This window comes from Rhinoraja longicauda, chromosome 6 (assembly GCF_053455715.1).
Source record: "Rhinoraja longicauda isolate Sanriku21f chromosome 6, sRhiLon1.1, whole genome shotgun sequence".
In the NCBI taxonomy this organism is placed as follows: domain Eukaryota; kingdom Metazoa; phylum Chordata; class Chondrichthyes; order Rajiformes; family Arhynchobatidae; genus Rhinoraja; species Rhinoraja longicauda.
Genome location: NC_135958.1, coordinates 56,713,664 through 56,726,808, shown reverse-complemented (window position 1 = coordinate 56,726,808; position 13,145 = coordinate 56,713,664). Strand labels below are relative to the sequence as shown.

The 13,145-nt window shown below is 43.7% G+C and overlaps 1 protein-coding gene across 1 annotated transcript in view; it reads right to left on the bottom strand.

Annotated features, from left to right (window-relative positions):
- septin9a (septin 9a) overlaps nucleotides 1-13,145 on the bottom strand; it is a 274,894-nt gene that overhangs the window by 246,335 nt on the left and 15,414 nt on the right. The window lies entirely within an intron of this gene.

Here is a 13,145-nt window from a genome sequence, read left to right as displayed (position 1 = left end):
AAATATTGGGGCTAACAAATATGAATCGGTCACAAAGGATTAAACAGGTAAACAAAATCTAGGCATTGAAAAAATGGTGAAGTAGAACATAGAACAGTACAGGTGGAATGGAGCAGGGGGGTGAGAAAGAAGGGATAAAAGGAGTATGTGGGATTTGGGGATGGGAGTTGTGTGTACAGAGGCGGGGAAAGGAACAGAATTTAGATTTTCTAAAACCTCTAGGGTGTTTTCAGGTTTATCATATCATATCATATCATATATATACAGCCGGAAACAGGCCTTTTCGGCCCTCCAAGTCCGTGCCGCCCAGCGATCCCCGTACATTAACACTATCCTACACCCACTAGGGACAATTTTTACATTTACCCAGTCAATTAACCTACATACCTGTACGTCTTTGGATGTTTACTCTGATGCTAGACAGACCATTTGCTATTTACTGATGAAATATTTTGCCCCATTGCTGGAAAGATAGCATATAAAGGATGGCACAAGGGGGCAGCTGGTAGAGTTGCTGCCTCACAGCGCCAGAGGTCTGGGTTTGATCCTGACCAACTGCTGTACGTGCGGAGTTTGGATGTTTTCCCTGTGACCGTGCGGATTTTCTCCAGGTGCTCTCCCACATCCCAAAGACGTGCAGGTGTGTAGGCTAATTGGCTTCTATAAATTGCTCCCAGATGCGAAAGTGGGATAACGTAGAACTAGTGAGCGGGTGATCAATGGGCGGCGTGGACTCGGTGGGCTGATCGGACCATTATAGCTAAAAACTGAAACAAAGGGATGTTTTCCATTGTAAGGGCAATATCCAATTTCTGAGGTTGGTCGAAGGTTTCAGGATCAAAGTGCTCCACCCAATATAGAGAACGTAATCATGGTCATCTCTATAATCATGGTTTTCATTTTTAGCTTCTCTTCCCTCCATACGTTTCCTTTATTATCTTCTTTTGCCCCTGCATTTTTCTCCTTTTCACCTCCTATCACTCAATCAAACCCTTCTTTGGACCTATCGGTCGCCACACTTTGTCCTGCCCCCACCTCTCTTCCAGCTTTCTCCCTCCAGACAAGCAGTCTGAAGAAAGGGTCACAACTCGAAACGTCACCTATCCATGTCCTCCAGTGATGCTCCAGTGATGCTGAGGCTTTATAAGACACTGGTCAGACGTTATTTGGAGTATTGAGAACATTTTCGGGCCCCATGTGTGTGCTGACATTGGAGAGGGTCCAGAGGAGGTTTACAAGAATGATCCCAGGAATGATTGGGTGAACATATGATGAGCACTTGCCGGAACTGGGCCTGTACTCGCTGGAGTTTAGAAGGATGAATTTCTTTAATTCAAAGGGTGGTGAATCTATGGAATTCATTGCCACAGACCGCTGTGGAGGCCAAGTTAATGGATATTTTAAAAGTGGAGAATGACAGATTCTTGATTAGTAAGGGTGTCAGGGATTATGGGGAGATGGCAGGAGAATGGGGTTGAGAGGGAAGGATAGATCAGCCATGATTAAATGGCAGGGTAGACTTGATGGGCCGAATGGCTTAATTCTGCTCCTAGAACATATGAACAATGCGGTCTGACCCGCTGAGTTACTCTAACACTTTGTGCTGTACACAAGATCTCAGCATTTGCAATTTGTTGCGATTCTATCATATTCCTTCCTTGCCCCAAAGATTTTCTAATCACCAATGAGTAATACCATTAGTAATGGAGCGAAAATTATTTAGGAGGCAGCAGCTAAGAAGTCATCGCACTGTGTAGTCTTGTTCCAGCACATTGCTTATAAATCATCTTATGTGGCTGCCTCTTGAATATTCATTGTGTATTTCGGTAGACACCACAGAATATTGGGAACTCTATGGGAAGGACGGTGAATGAGAATAATGCATTCCCACTGCAGTCAGAGGAAGATGCAACGTTTTCCTGCCATCTTGTTGGTCTTTATCCAAAAGGCTAAAATCTAAGTTCTGCAAGAGATTTTCTAAAACCCCTGGCAACTTTTTTTTGAATACATAAAAAGAGCAGAGAACTGAACCAACTGCCAGCTTCACATATCCTGGTGATCTGCCAGCTTCTTGTGTCTGCTTCAATTGCTACTATTGTTAAAAGGGCAGCAACAGCAAAGAGGCAGAGATTTTATTTTTGACAAATATTTTCTGGGACATCTAGAGGCGAGAGGAGAAAGGAGGGGAGAAGTTATTTCTGCAGGGACTACCACGGCAGCCATTGCTTGAAGCAAATTTAAGAAAACGTTGGTTTGCAACGATTTATCTGACTTTTGAAGCTACCATCTAAAAAGCTACGTCGATCTGCCAAGAGCTATAGTCAAAAACAGACCCTCCAACTGACTGAAGCACGAAAGCTTCGAGTCCTTCTTTCTAATTATGCATCTGGCCTGTAACCTTAACCATTATACCAGCATTTTACTTAAAAGAAAACATTAAATTGTTTAGTTAAAAAGCAGCAAAAAAAAAAACCATTGGCAGGGTCAAATGGGGTCTGAGAAGTGATTTCAACCGATGGAACTGGCAAACAAGTAGGAAAAAAATATTTCATGTTTGAAAACTCTCAGTGAAGTCCATGTGGATTAAAATTATTTAATTTGCCACTGAATGGAGACCACAGAATTCAAAGAGAATTTGTTTTAAACCAAAACTAAGATCTTTTTCCTAATAAAGCTCTTCTGTGCAAAAACGTGGCAGGAACATTGGTGAGTCATCGGGTGACTCACTTCAGTTTTCTTCAAAAGGAAAGCACTTCAAACACCACAATGAAGGTCACATGAAAGATTTTTTTAAATTTACTCTGTTAAAATTCAATCAGAGCACTTTCAAGGCAAATTTCTTTCTCCCTGGTTCAGACGATTCAAAATTTAAAATGTAAAGCCTCATCTGCTTTCTTCATTCATTTGCCTTGATGTGATGGTCACGAGGAACTACAAAGACTTGATCACAGTGTTACCAATGCTCCCACAATCAATCCATGGAGAACAGTGAGAACTCTTTCTCCAATGCCTCCTGTTCCACACTTTATGCTGTTCAGAGCAAGCGTCAAATGAGCTTCCATTTCAGTCAGTGCATTTTATGGTGCAGATCATCGTCAATACTTTGTCTTTACTATAAAATCAATTCTAATTAGACACAGATAATGAAAGCCGTAGGGGAGAAATTAAAAATAGCAGATGTCCAGCAGTGGATGATAAAAACATTGACTTTAGACCACTTTAGAGATACAGTGCAGAAGCAGGCCCTTCAGCCCACCAAGTCCAAGCTGACCAGTACACTAGCACTATCTTACACATTGGTAAAAAAATTGTAAATTGTCCCTAAAGCCAATTAATCTACAGACCATCTTTAAAAGTTGCAAATTTTTCTCCTTAATGTCCTGTATAACATATGCATCAAATGAAGTTATTAATAATGTAGATTTTCACTGCACATAATTCCAATTACTACTGTTGCATCTATTCCAGGTGCTACTGATATTCCCTGAGACCCCTTAACTACAGCACGAGAGATGATCAATAAATATTTATATATATATTTGCCTATCTTTAACATTGGGTACCTTTCAGATGGTTTTATACGATCTTTATGCAACTTGTATTTTCAGATCTCTTGTTGTTGCCTTGGAAACCTCACCAATCATCTGTTTTTCCTTCAAGGTCCGATTACTTTAAATTAAAACCAGACTCATCCATGGGCAATCTGAAGTTGACACCAGTACTTGTATTTTCCACACCTCAATCTAACCCAACCATCATTAACATAAAGAGGATCTGTTCGAAATCTGAACTTAAATAAATGCTATAAAGTGCAGACAATGAAAACCCCAAGAATTTGGCAGATCAGATTAGTGTATTTTGTGTAGTTTAGAGATACAGCGTGGAAATAGGCCCTTCAGTCCACGCCAACCAGAAATCAACCTGTACACTAGCACTATCCTACACACGAGGGACAATTTCCAATTTCCAGATGCCAATTAACCTACAAACCTGTACGTCTTTGGAACGCGAGAGGAAACTGGAGCATCCAGAGAAAACCCATGCGGTCACAGGGAGAACGTACAAACTCCATACAGACAGCACCCATTGTCAGAATCAAACCCGGGTCTCTGGCTCTGTAAGGCTGCAACCCTACTGCTGCGTCACTGTGTAGCCCAAATGATATGAAAATGAATTAAGTTACACCTAGAGTCATAGAATCATAAATGGTCAAGAGTCAAGCGTGTTTTATTGTCATATGTCCCGAAACGGAACCACAACAGGTATGTAAACACAATACTCTAAAAACCCATAAATAACAAAGTACAGTAAAACAGACAAATAAACAAACAATAATAGTGCAAAGTCCAAATTTATTTTCCCCAAATCTATATAGTTCAAAGCATATTTGGAAGTTGTAATGTTTAATAGCCTGATGGTTGTAGGGAAGAGACATTGAGCATGGAAACAGGCCATTTGGCCCATCTTGCCCAAGCTGACCAACATGCCCCATCGACAATGAAGATAGACACAAAATGCTGGAGTAACTCAACGGGTCAGACAGCATCTCTAGAAAAAAGGAATAGGAGACGATAGAAAACGTCACCTATTCTTTTTTTCCAACGATGCTGTCTGACCCGCTGAGTTACTCCAGCAATTTGTGTCTATCTTTGGTGTAAACCAACTTCTGCAGTTCCTTCTTACATACTTTATCTGCCCCATCTACACTAGTCTCACCTGCCAGTGTTTGATCCATACTCTTCTGTACCTAATGTGTAGGAAGGAACTGCAGACGCTGGTTTAAACCGAAGATAGACATAAAAAGCTGGAGTAACTCAGCGGGTCAGGCAGCATCTCTGGAGAGAAGGAATGGGTGGCCTTTCAGGTCGAGTCTCGACCCAAATCATCACTCATTCCTTCTCTCCAGAGATGCTGCCTGCCCCACTGAGTTACTCCAGCTTTTTGTGTCTATCCCCTCTGAAACTACCCTGTCTATGTACCTGTCCAAATATTTCTTACACGTTGTGAATCTATTGATGCAAATTACATTGAGGCACTTGGCTTTGAAATAGCCCTGTGGTAATATGTTCCCAAACTCTACTTATTCAACTACTTTCAGATGGAAGTGTTTCCAAATGGCAGCACACCATATATGTGACATTTATTGAGGTTTTCCTACCAAGTAAATCACCCCCAACCTGGATAAGAACTCAGCCAGACCAACATGGCACAGACTAATCCAACTCAAACCCAACATGTTTGACCAGAATATTAACACATGGTCTGGCTGCTATACTAGTGCATTTAGGATTTGGTTCAGATGGTCAGGGAAGGATTGTAGTGTCTGGCTTTCTCTTCAACGTAAAATTATCCTTCCGCACTCTCCTTTTGGACTTTAGACTCATGGCTTTAGAGATACAGAGCGGAAACAGGCACTTTGGCCTATTGAGTATGCGGCAACTAGAAATCACTCTGTGTGCCAACACTATCCTATTCACGAGGGACAATTTTTTACTGAAGCCAATTAACCTACAAACCTGTACATCTTTAGAGAGTGGAAGGAAACCAGAGCACTCGGAGAAACCCCACGCGGTCACAGAGAGAATGTAAAAACTCTGTACAGACAGCACCCGTAGTCAGGATCGAACCCGGTTCTCTGGCGCTGTAAGGCAGCAACTCTACTGCTGCGCCACTGTGCCACCCCAAAAATGCCTGCCTCTAAGCAACTAGTTTCATCCACATAACATGTCTTGGTACTGGTCTGGCACAGAAGAGTTAATAAAATCAGGTCCCTTTCTCTCAGCCAAGAAGCGCCTCAATGACAATATTTCTAACACGAATCTCAGCTGATAAAATAAACTGAGATCATTGCTAAAAGTCTACTGCTGGAAAATAGCAAAATAAATCTGCTCAGGAGGTTTTTTTATTATGCTTTAGAATAATTTATATGCAGGCAACCAGACAAAACGTTTCCTATTAAAACTAAAAATATATTTACGTACAGTAGAAGCAATTGTGATGTTTATGACACCTTGAAGCAAGGGTTTTGAATAGGATGTTTAACATGATATGGAATTTTCACAAACTCTAAACTGTGGTATTGGAAAACCAAGTTCCGGAGTTGGCAGAATGTTTCTCAAATTCATCGAGGTAGTTTACTGAAATATTGCAGTAGACAGTATGGTTTTTTTTTCCTTTAACCTATGCATCGAAGAAAGAATATGCATTTATAGAGCGGCACAGAGGTGCAGCCGTAGTGCTGCTGCCTTACAGCGCCAGAGACGTGGGTTCGATCCCGACTACGGGTGCTGTCAGTACAGAGTTTGTACGTTCTCCCTGTGACTGCAACGGTTTATTCCTGGTGCTCCGATTTCCTGCCACACTCCAAAGACTTGCAGGTTTGTAGGTTAATTGGCTTGGGTAAAAAAAATATATAAAATTGTCCGTAGGATGGTGCTAGCATACTGGGTGATCACTGGTTGGCACAGACTTGGTGGGCCGAAGGGCCTGTTTCCGCGCTGTATCTCCAAAGTCTAAAGTATAATGATGATTCCAAGCCTCCAGGAGTCCCCATCCACGTTCTAGCAATGCAAGAATTGCAGATAATAGAGCCGTTATGTTTCGTATGATGACAGAGACAGAGATTTTGGCCGGGGTACCAAGTTTACAAAAGTTTAATAGTTCCCTGGAATATCCTACATCCTCAATTATAGGCTCAGGAGTGGGATTTGAACCCATTACCCAAAGGCCAAGACCCTGGTAGCTGGCAATTGAAATAATATTAACACACAATGTGATCAAGAAATTTAAACAGTAATATTTACTTCACTGCAGTGAACTCCACTTCCCCTAAATTGCTTGTTCCTTTCAGTGGTACAGCCGTTAGAATCGCTGCCTACCAGCGCCAGGGATTCAGATTTGATCCTGACCTTGGGTACTGTTTGTGTGGAGTTTGCATGTTCTCCCTATGACTGCATGGGTTTCTTCTGGGTGCTCCAGTTTCCACACCCATCCCAAAGACATGCGGGTTTGTATGTTAATTGACGTACCTAGCTAATTGCTTCTCAAACGTTGTGATAGTCCCTGCCTCGATTACTTCCTCCAGCAGCTCGTTCCATACACCCACCACCCTTTGTGAGACTCTATGGAGAAAGTCCATTTTGTATGGCTTTCAGGATTTCTACACAAGTTCGTGATCGCATTTTCCCCAATGGTGCTGACATAGGCAACGCACATTGCCACACTGGTGGGTAAGGCAAAGCAGCCCCTTTACCACCTTAGACAGCTGAGGAAATTCAGAGTGTCTCTGAGGATCCTTCATTGCTTCTACTCTGGGGCTGTAGAGAGCATCCTGTCCGGCAACATTACAGGCTGGTTTGGGAACAGCTCTGCCCAGGACAGGATGGCCCTGCAGAGAGTAGTGCGTTCGGCAGAACGCACCATGGGAACTACACTCGTCCCCCTGCAGGACCTATACATCAGGAGGTGCAGATCCAGAGCAAGCAAGATTATGAGGGACCCCTGCCACCCCAGTAACGGACTGTTCCAGATGCTGCGGTCAGGCAAACGCCTCCGCTGTCACGCTGTGAAAACGGAGAGGATGAGACAGAGTTTCTTCCCACAGGCCATCAGGACTGTCAACTTTTATAACTCCAGAGACTAAATTTTTGTCTACACTATAGTAACTTATTAACTTTATTTATATGCTGTAACTGTAATTATTTTTTGTGCACAATCCGCAGGCATTGTCACTTTCATTTCACTGCACATCGTGTAAGTGCATGTGACAACTAAACTTGACTTGACTTGCACGATGCAGTGCTCGACATGACATAAACCAAGGGGCTGGCTGTGCACAAGTTACATGTGTCACCTCAAACGGCACTGAATGTCTTTGAACCCAATATGATGAAAAGTATACAATTTAAAACAGCTTGTATTATTTGCTCTCATTGCCTTTACAAAGAGAATGCATGTGTTAACTAGCAGAATGGAAATTCTTGTGGAATTGTTGGCCCAAGACTTTGTTGGCAAATACTTTAGCAGATAATTAAAGGGGAAAATGTAGAAATTATATAGGAAGATACAGCAAACTGCAGGAAGAGCTGTCTGTTCATGCATCTTATGATCAACACAATACTACTTCAATAACTGCTTTAGTTTTTTGGTAAAGCTCTTTATTTTCATTGGCTGTTTTTGATGAACTCCTAATCCATGCCAGATATCCAAGGGGCAAAATTCACTGTGTTTATGGGAAGTAGATAGATTACCGCCTCCCTTTTCCTTCATCGGATCTTCTTTCCCTGCAGAAGCCAAAAGAGGAACTTCAGAAGGTCTTATCTGGGGCTCTTTGAAGAGACACAAGGAACTGCAAGTGCTGGAGGGTTGAGCAAAACAGTGCTGGAAGAACTCAGCGGGTCAGGCAGCAGCTCTGGATGGAATGGGTATGTGGCGTAATGGGCCAGAACTCCTCATGGTCATAAGCAGCGCCAGCAATGATTGCCTCGCCAACAGTCTGTCTATCCCTTTGTTTTTGTTTTAGTATGTGTTTGATGTATGTTTTAATGTTCTTTAGTTTGTTTTATGTGCGGGGGGGATTGGGTGGGAAACTGTTTTTAATCTCTTACCTCGACGAAGATGCGATTTTTTTCCGTATCGTATCTCTGTCCACACTGCAGCCTAACATCGAGAGGCTGGCGAACCTTTGCTGGAGACCGACTTCGAGCTCCATCCACGGGAGCCTGCAGACTTAAGATCGTGGAGCCAGCGATCCCTGTCGGGGAACGACTTGAGTTCCAACTGCTGGAACCTGCGGACTGAATATCGCGAAGCTTGCAGTCCCTGGTTGGAGACCGACATCGGGAGCTTCGATCGCCCCGACTGCGGATGGTTCGACCGCTCCGACCGCGGGAGAATGAGAAAGAAGATTGGACTTTATTGCCTTCCATCACAGTGAGGAATGTGGGGAATCTGCTGTGGTGGATGTTTATGTTAACTTTTATGTAGTTGTGTGTCTTGTTGCTTTTTTAAAAATATGGCTGTATGGTAATTCGAGTTTCACTGTACCTTAATTGGTACATGTGACAATAAACTGGCCTTTGAACCTTTGAAGTCACAGTAGCAGAATTAAGCCACTCGGCCCATCAAGTCTACTCCCCCATTCAATCAAGGCTGATCTATCTTTCCCTCTCAGCCTCATTGTCCTGCCTTCTCCCCAGAACCCCTGACACCCGTATTAATCAAGAATTTGTCAATCTTGGCCTTAAAAATATCTGTTGACGGTCTCCACAGCCTCTTGTGGCAATGAATTCCACAGATTCACCACCCTCTGACTAAAAAAATAATAATTCTGCCTCATCTCCTTTCTAAAGGTGGGTCCTTTTATTCGGAGACTATGGCATCTGGTTCTAGACTCTCCACTAATGGAAACATTCTCTCCATATTCACCCTATCTAGGCCTCTTCTGATTTCCTGGCTATGAAAAAACGTTCCCAACCCAAAATGTCACCTATCTATTTCCTCCACAGATGCTGCCTGGCCCGTTGAATTGTACCAGCACTTTGAGTTTTAGTTAGGCCTTTTACCGTTGATTTATTTGGAATTTATTTGTTTGGACTATAAATGAACACAACTGCTACTGGTAACCTTAAAATATAATTGAAGGTCATTTATCATGGGCCCTCCTATCCACTACCTCAGAGTCTGTTTATTTATTGACACACATAGAATGTAGAACAGCACAACACAGGAACAGGCCCTTTGGCCGACAATGTTTATGCCAAGCATGATGCCAAGTTAAATTAATTCCTTCTGCCTGCATGTGATCCATATTCCCCTATTGCCTGCGTACAGATGCGACTATCTAAAAGCCTCCTGAATGGCTCTATTGTACCTGCCTCCACCACCAGTCCTGCCAATGTGATCCATTCATTCTGATTATAAGGTTTAACTCTCAGATGATTAATTCACTCTCTCCAATATAGTAACCGACACATCAATGATTGACTGATGGAGCATGGGAGTGACCCCAATACAACACTTTCCTTTGGTATTTGAACGGGACAGGGGACAAATAGAGTGTGGGATAATTGCATTAAAAGCGGTCACAGTAATGCAGCAGCTAGAGCTGGAAACTCCGGATCGATCCTGACCTCAGGTTTTGTCTGGGTGGAGTTTGCACGCTCTCCCTGTGACCGGGCGGGTTTCCCCCCGGGCGCGCCGATTTCCACCCACATCCCTAACATGTGCGGGTTTGTAGGTTTATTGGCCTCTGCAAAGTTATTCCCAGTGTGCAGGGAGTGGATGCGACCGTGGGATAACATGGAATTGGTGTGAACGGGTGATCGATGATCAGAATGGGGAAAACCTATGCTGTCACAGGGAGAACGTGCAAACTCCGCGCAGACAGCACTCGCGGTCAGGATCGAACCCGGGTCTCTGGCGCTGTGAAGCAGCAACTCTAGCACTGTGCCACCCCAAGTTCACAGAGTTAAAACTTAGTTTAAGACTTCTGCTTTTCTCCATCTTGCATGAATGAACAAGCCTTGATTTAACAATTAAAAATCAAGATCTGTGTATTATTCATCAGAAAAGCCGAGTGCTGCCAAATGAACTCTCCTGGACTGCCTGGCAGTCAGGCAGATCGCTGCAAGCAGAACTATTCAGTTACAGGTCAAATAATACAGAAGTGGAAAACGTAACGCAACACTAAATCTGTGTCACTTTTGTTCAAAAAAACATTTCTCGGGATCGCATATATGATCCTCAAAGTTAAATTGTTCACTCCCTCTCTCCACCAGCACAGTGGCTGCAACATATTCCTTCTGCAAAGAGATCTGCTGAGTTTTGCCAAAATGTCTCAATTCACAAACCTATCAGTCAGAAACACTTTTACCTCCAAATTCCCCACTGCCGCCCTAACCCGTTTAGGTTAATTTAGAGCCAAAGTATGGAAACGGGTCCTTCAGCCCATTGAGTCCACGCCGACCATCGATCACCCGGTCACGCTAATTCTATGTTGTCCCACTTTCTGTGCACACTAAAGGCAATTTTACAGGGGTCAATTTTCCCTTCCCCCCCATCCTCTTCCACCTATATCCCTTCCTCTGGCTCAACATTTTCACTCCTCTTCTCTCCTCATCTTAACCGGCTGAGTTGCTCCTGCTTCTTGTGTCTATCTTTATGCTGCCTGACCTGCTGAGTTACTCCAGCCCTCTGAGTGTATTATTTTCCCTTCAGATTATCATGCACGTTCCTTCAGCCCAAGGCACTGTCTCAGAATCACTATCAAGGGCAATTAAAGGATCATTGGGAGACATTGGCCTTGTCAATGACATCCACATTCCACACATGAACAAACAAAACTTGCTGCCCTGTGTCATCTGTATATTTTTATTTTACACAAATGGTTTGTTGCTCAGTATTTCCATAAGGGTTCTTCAGGTTTTCCTATTGAAACCTCTGCAGGCACGGAATAGTCAAGAGATGAGGAGGACAATTAGCCTTAAAAAACATTTTTAGACTTTTAGAGATACAATGTGGAAATAGGCCCTGCGGCCCACGGCGACACCAGCACTATCTTACACCCCAGCACTATCTTACACCCCAGGGACAATTTACAATTTTGCCAATGCCAGTTAACCTACAAACCTGTACATCTTTGGAGCGTGGGAGGTAACCGGAACACCCGGAGACAACCCACATGGTCACAGATGAATGTACTAACTCCGTACAGACAGCACCCGAAGTCAGGATCGAACCCGGGTCTCTGCCGCTGTGAGGCAGCAACTCCACTGCTGAGCCTTGCATTTTGAAGAGTATGTCTGAATTTTGCATCTTTAGTCAGACATCCCGCCATTGCTAGAGTTTGGCCACATGCAAACTGGAGGAACATCACCTCATATTACGGGAGGAAAGTTCTGATTGTCTACCCCACCCCGCTGCATCTCAAAATTTTATATACTTCTATCAGGTCTCACCTCAGCCTCCGGTGTTCCATCAAAGCAATCCCAGTCTGCCCAACCTCTCTCTGTAGCTCATACCCTCTAATCCATTCAGCATCCTGATTTGTTTTTGACTGTCCCAACACCGGAGCCAGATCTTTAGCCAATTTTAACATTTGATTGATTACATCAACACTTTGGTTACGTACAGGCTCGTGGGAGTACGCTCAGCTCAAAATAGCTCAAGCCATTGCCTCAGGATCACCTTCAAAGATCAAAACAAATTCAGCAATAAATGCTGGTTTTGTCAATAACATTGACATCCCTTGTTTATTCACACATGGGAGTGAATGTCATTAATAAGGACATTTGTTACCGGTCCTTGCAGCCCAAGCTCACTGTTTAGTTTAGTTGAGAGATGCAGAACAGAAGCATGCCCTTCAGCCCACCGAGTTCATGCTGACCAGTGATCACGATCCGTACACCAACACTCCAGAGACAATTTACATTTGAGCCGCTGGGGACTGCAATGAACACTTTGTAACTTTGTCCGCGCCCTATACGTGATGACTCTTTACATATGGTATGCAAAACAAAGAAATTTACAGTGTCCTGTCACTTGTGATAATTAAGTATCAATCAATTTTACCGAAGCCAATAAGCCTACAGATCCGCGTGTCTTTGGAGCGTAGGAGAAAACCAGAGCACCCGGAGAAAGCCCGCGCGGTCACAGGGAGAACGTGCAAACTCCGTACAGACTGCAGCAGTAATCAGGATTGAACCCGGGTCTCTGGCACTGTCAGGCAGCAACTCTACCGCTGCGCCACCGTACCACCCCTCCTTTCTACCGGTAGCGCAGCGGTAGAGTTGCTGCTTTACAGCGAATGCAGCGCCGGAGACTCAGGTTCGATCCTGACTACGGGTGCTGCACTGTAAGGAGTTTGTACGTTCTCCCCGTGACCTGCGTGGGTTTTCTCCGAGATCTTCGGTTTCCTCCCACACTCCAAAGACGTACAGGTATGTAGGTTAATTGGCTGGGTAAATGTTTTTTTTTTAAATTGTCCCTAGTGGGTGTAGGATAGTGTTAATGTACGGGGATCGCTGGGCGGCACGGACTTGGAGGGCCGAAAAGGCCTGTTTCCGGCTGTATATATATGATATGATATGATACTTCCTCTTCCTACACACCAGGGACAATTTACCGAGACCAATTAACCTACAAAC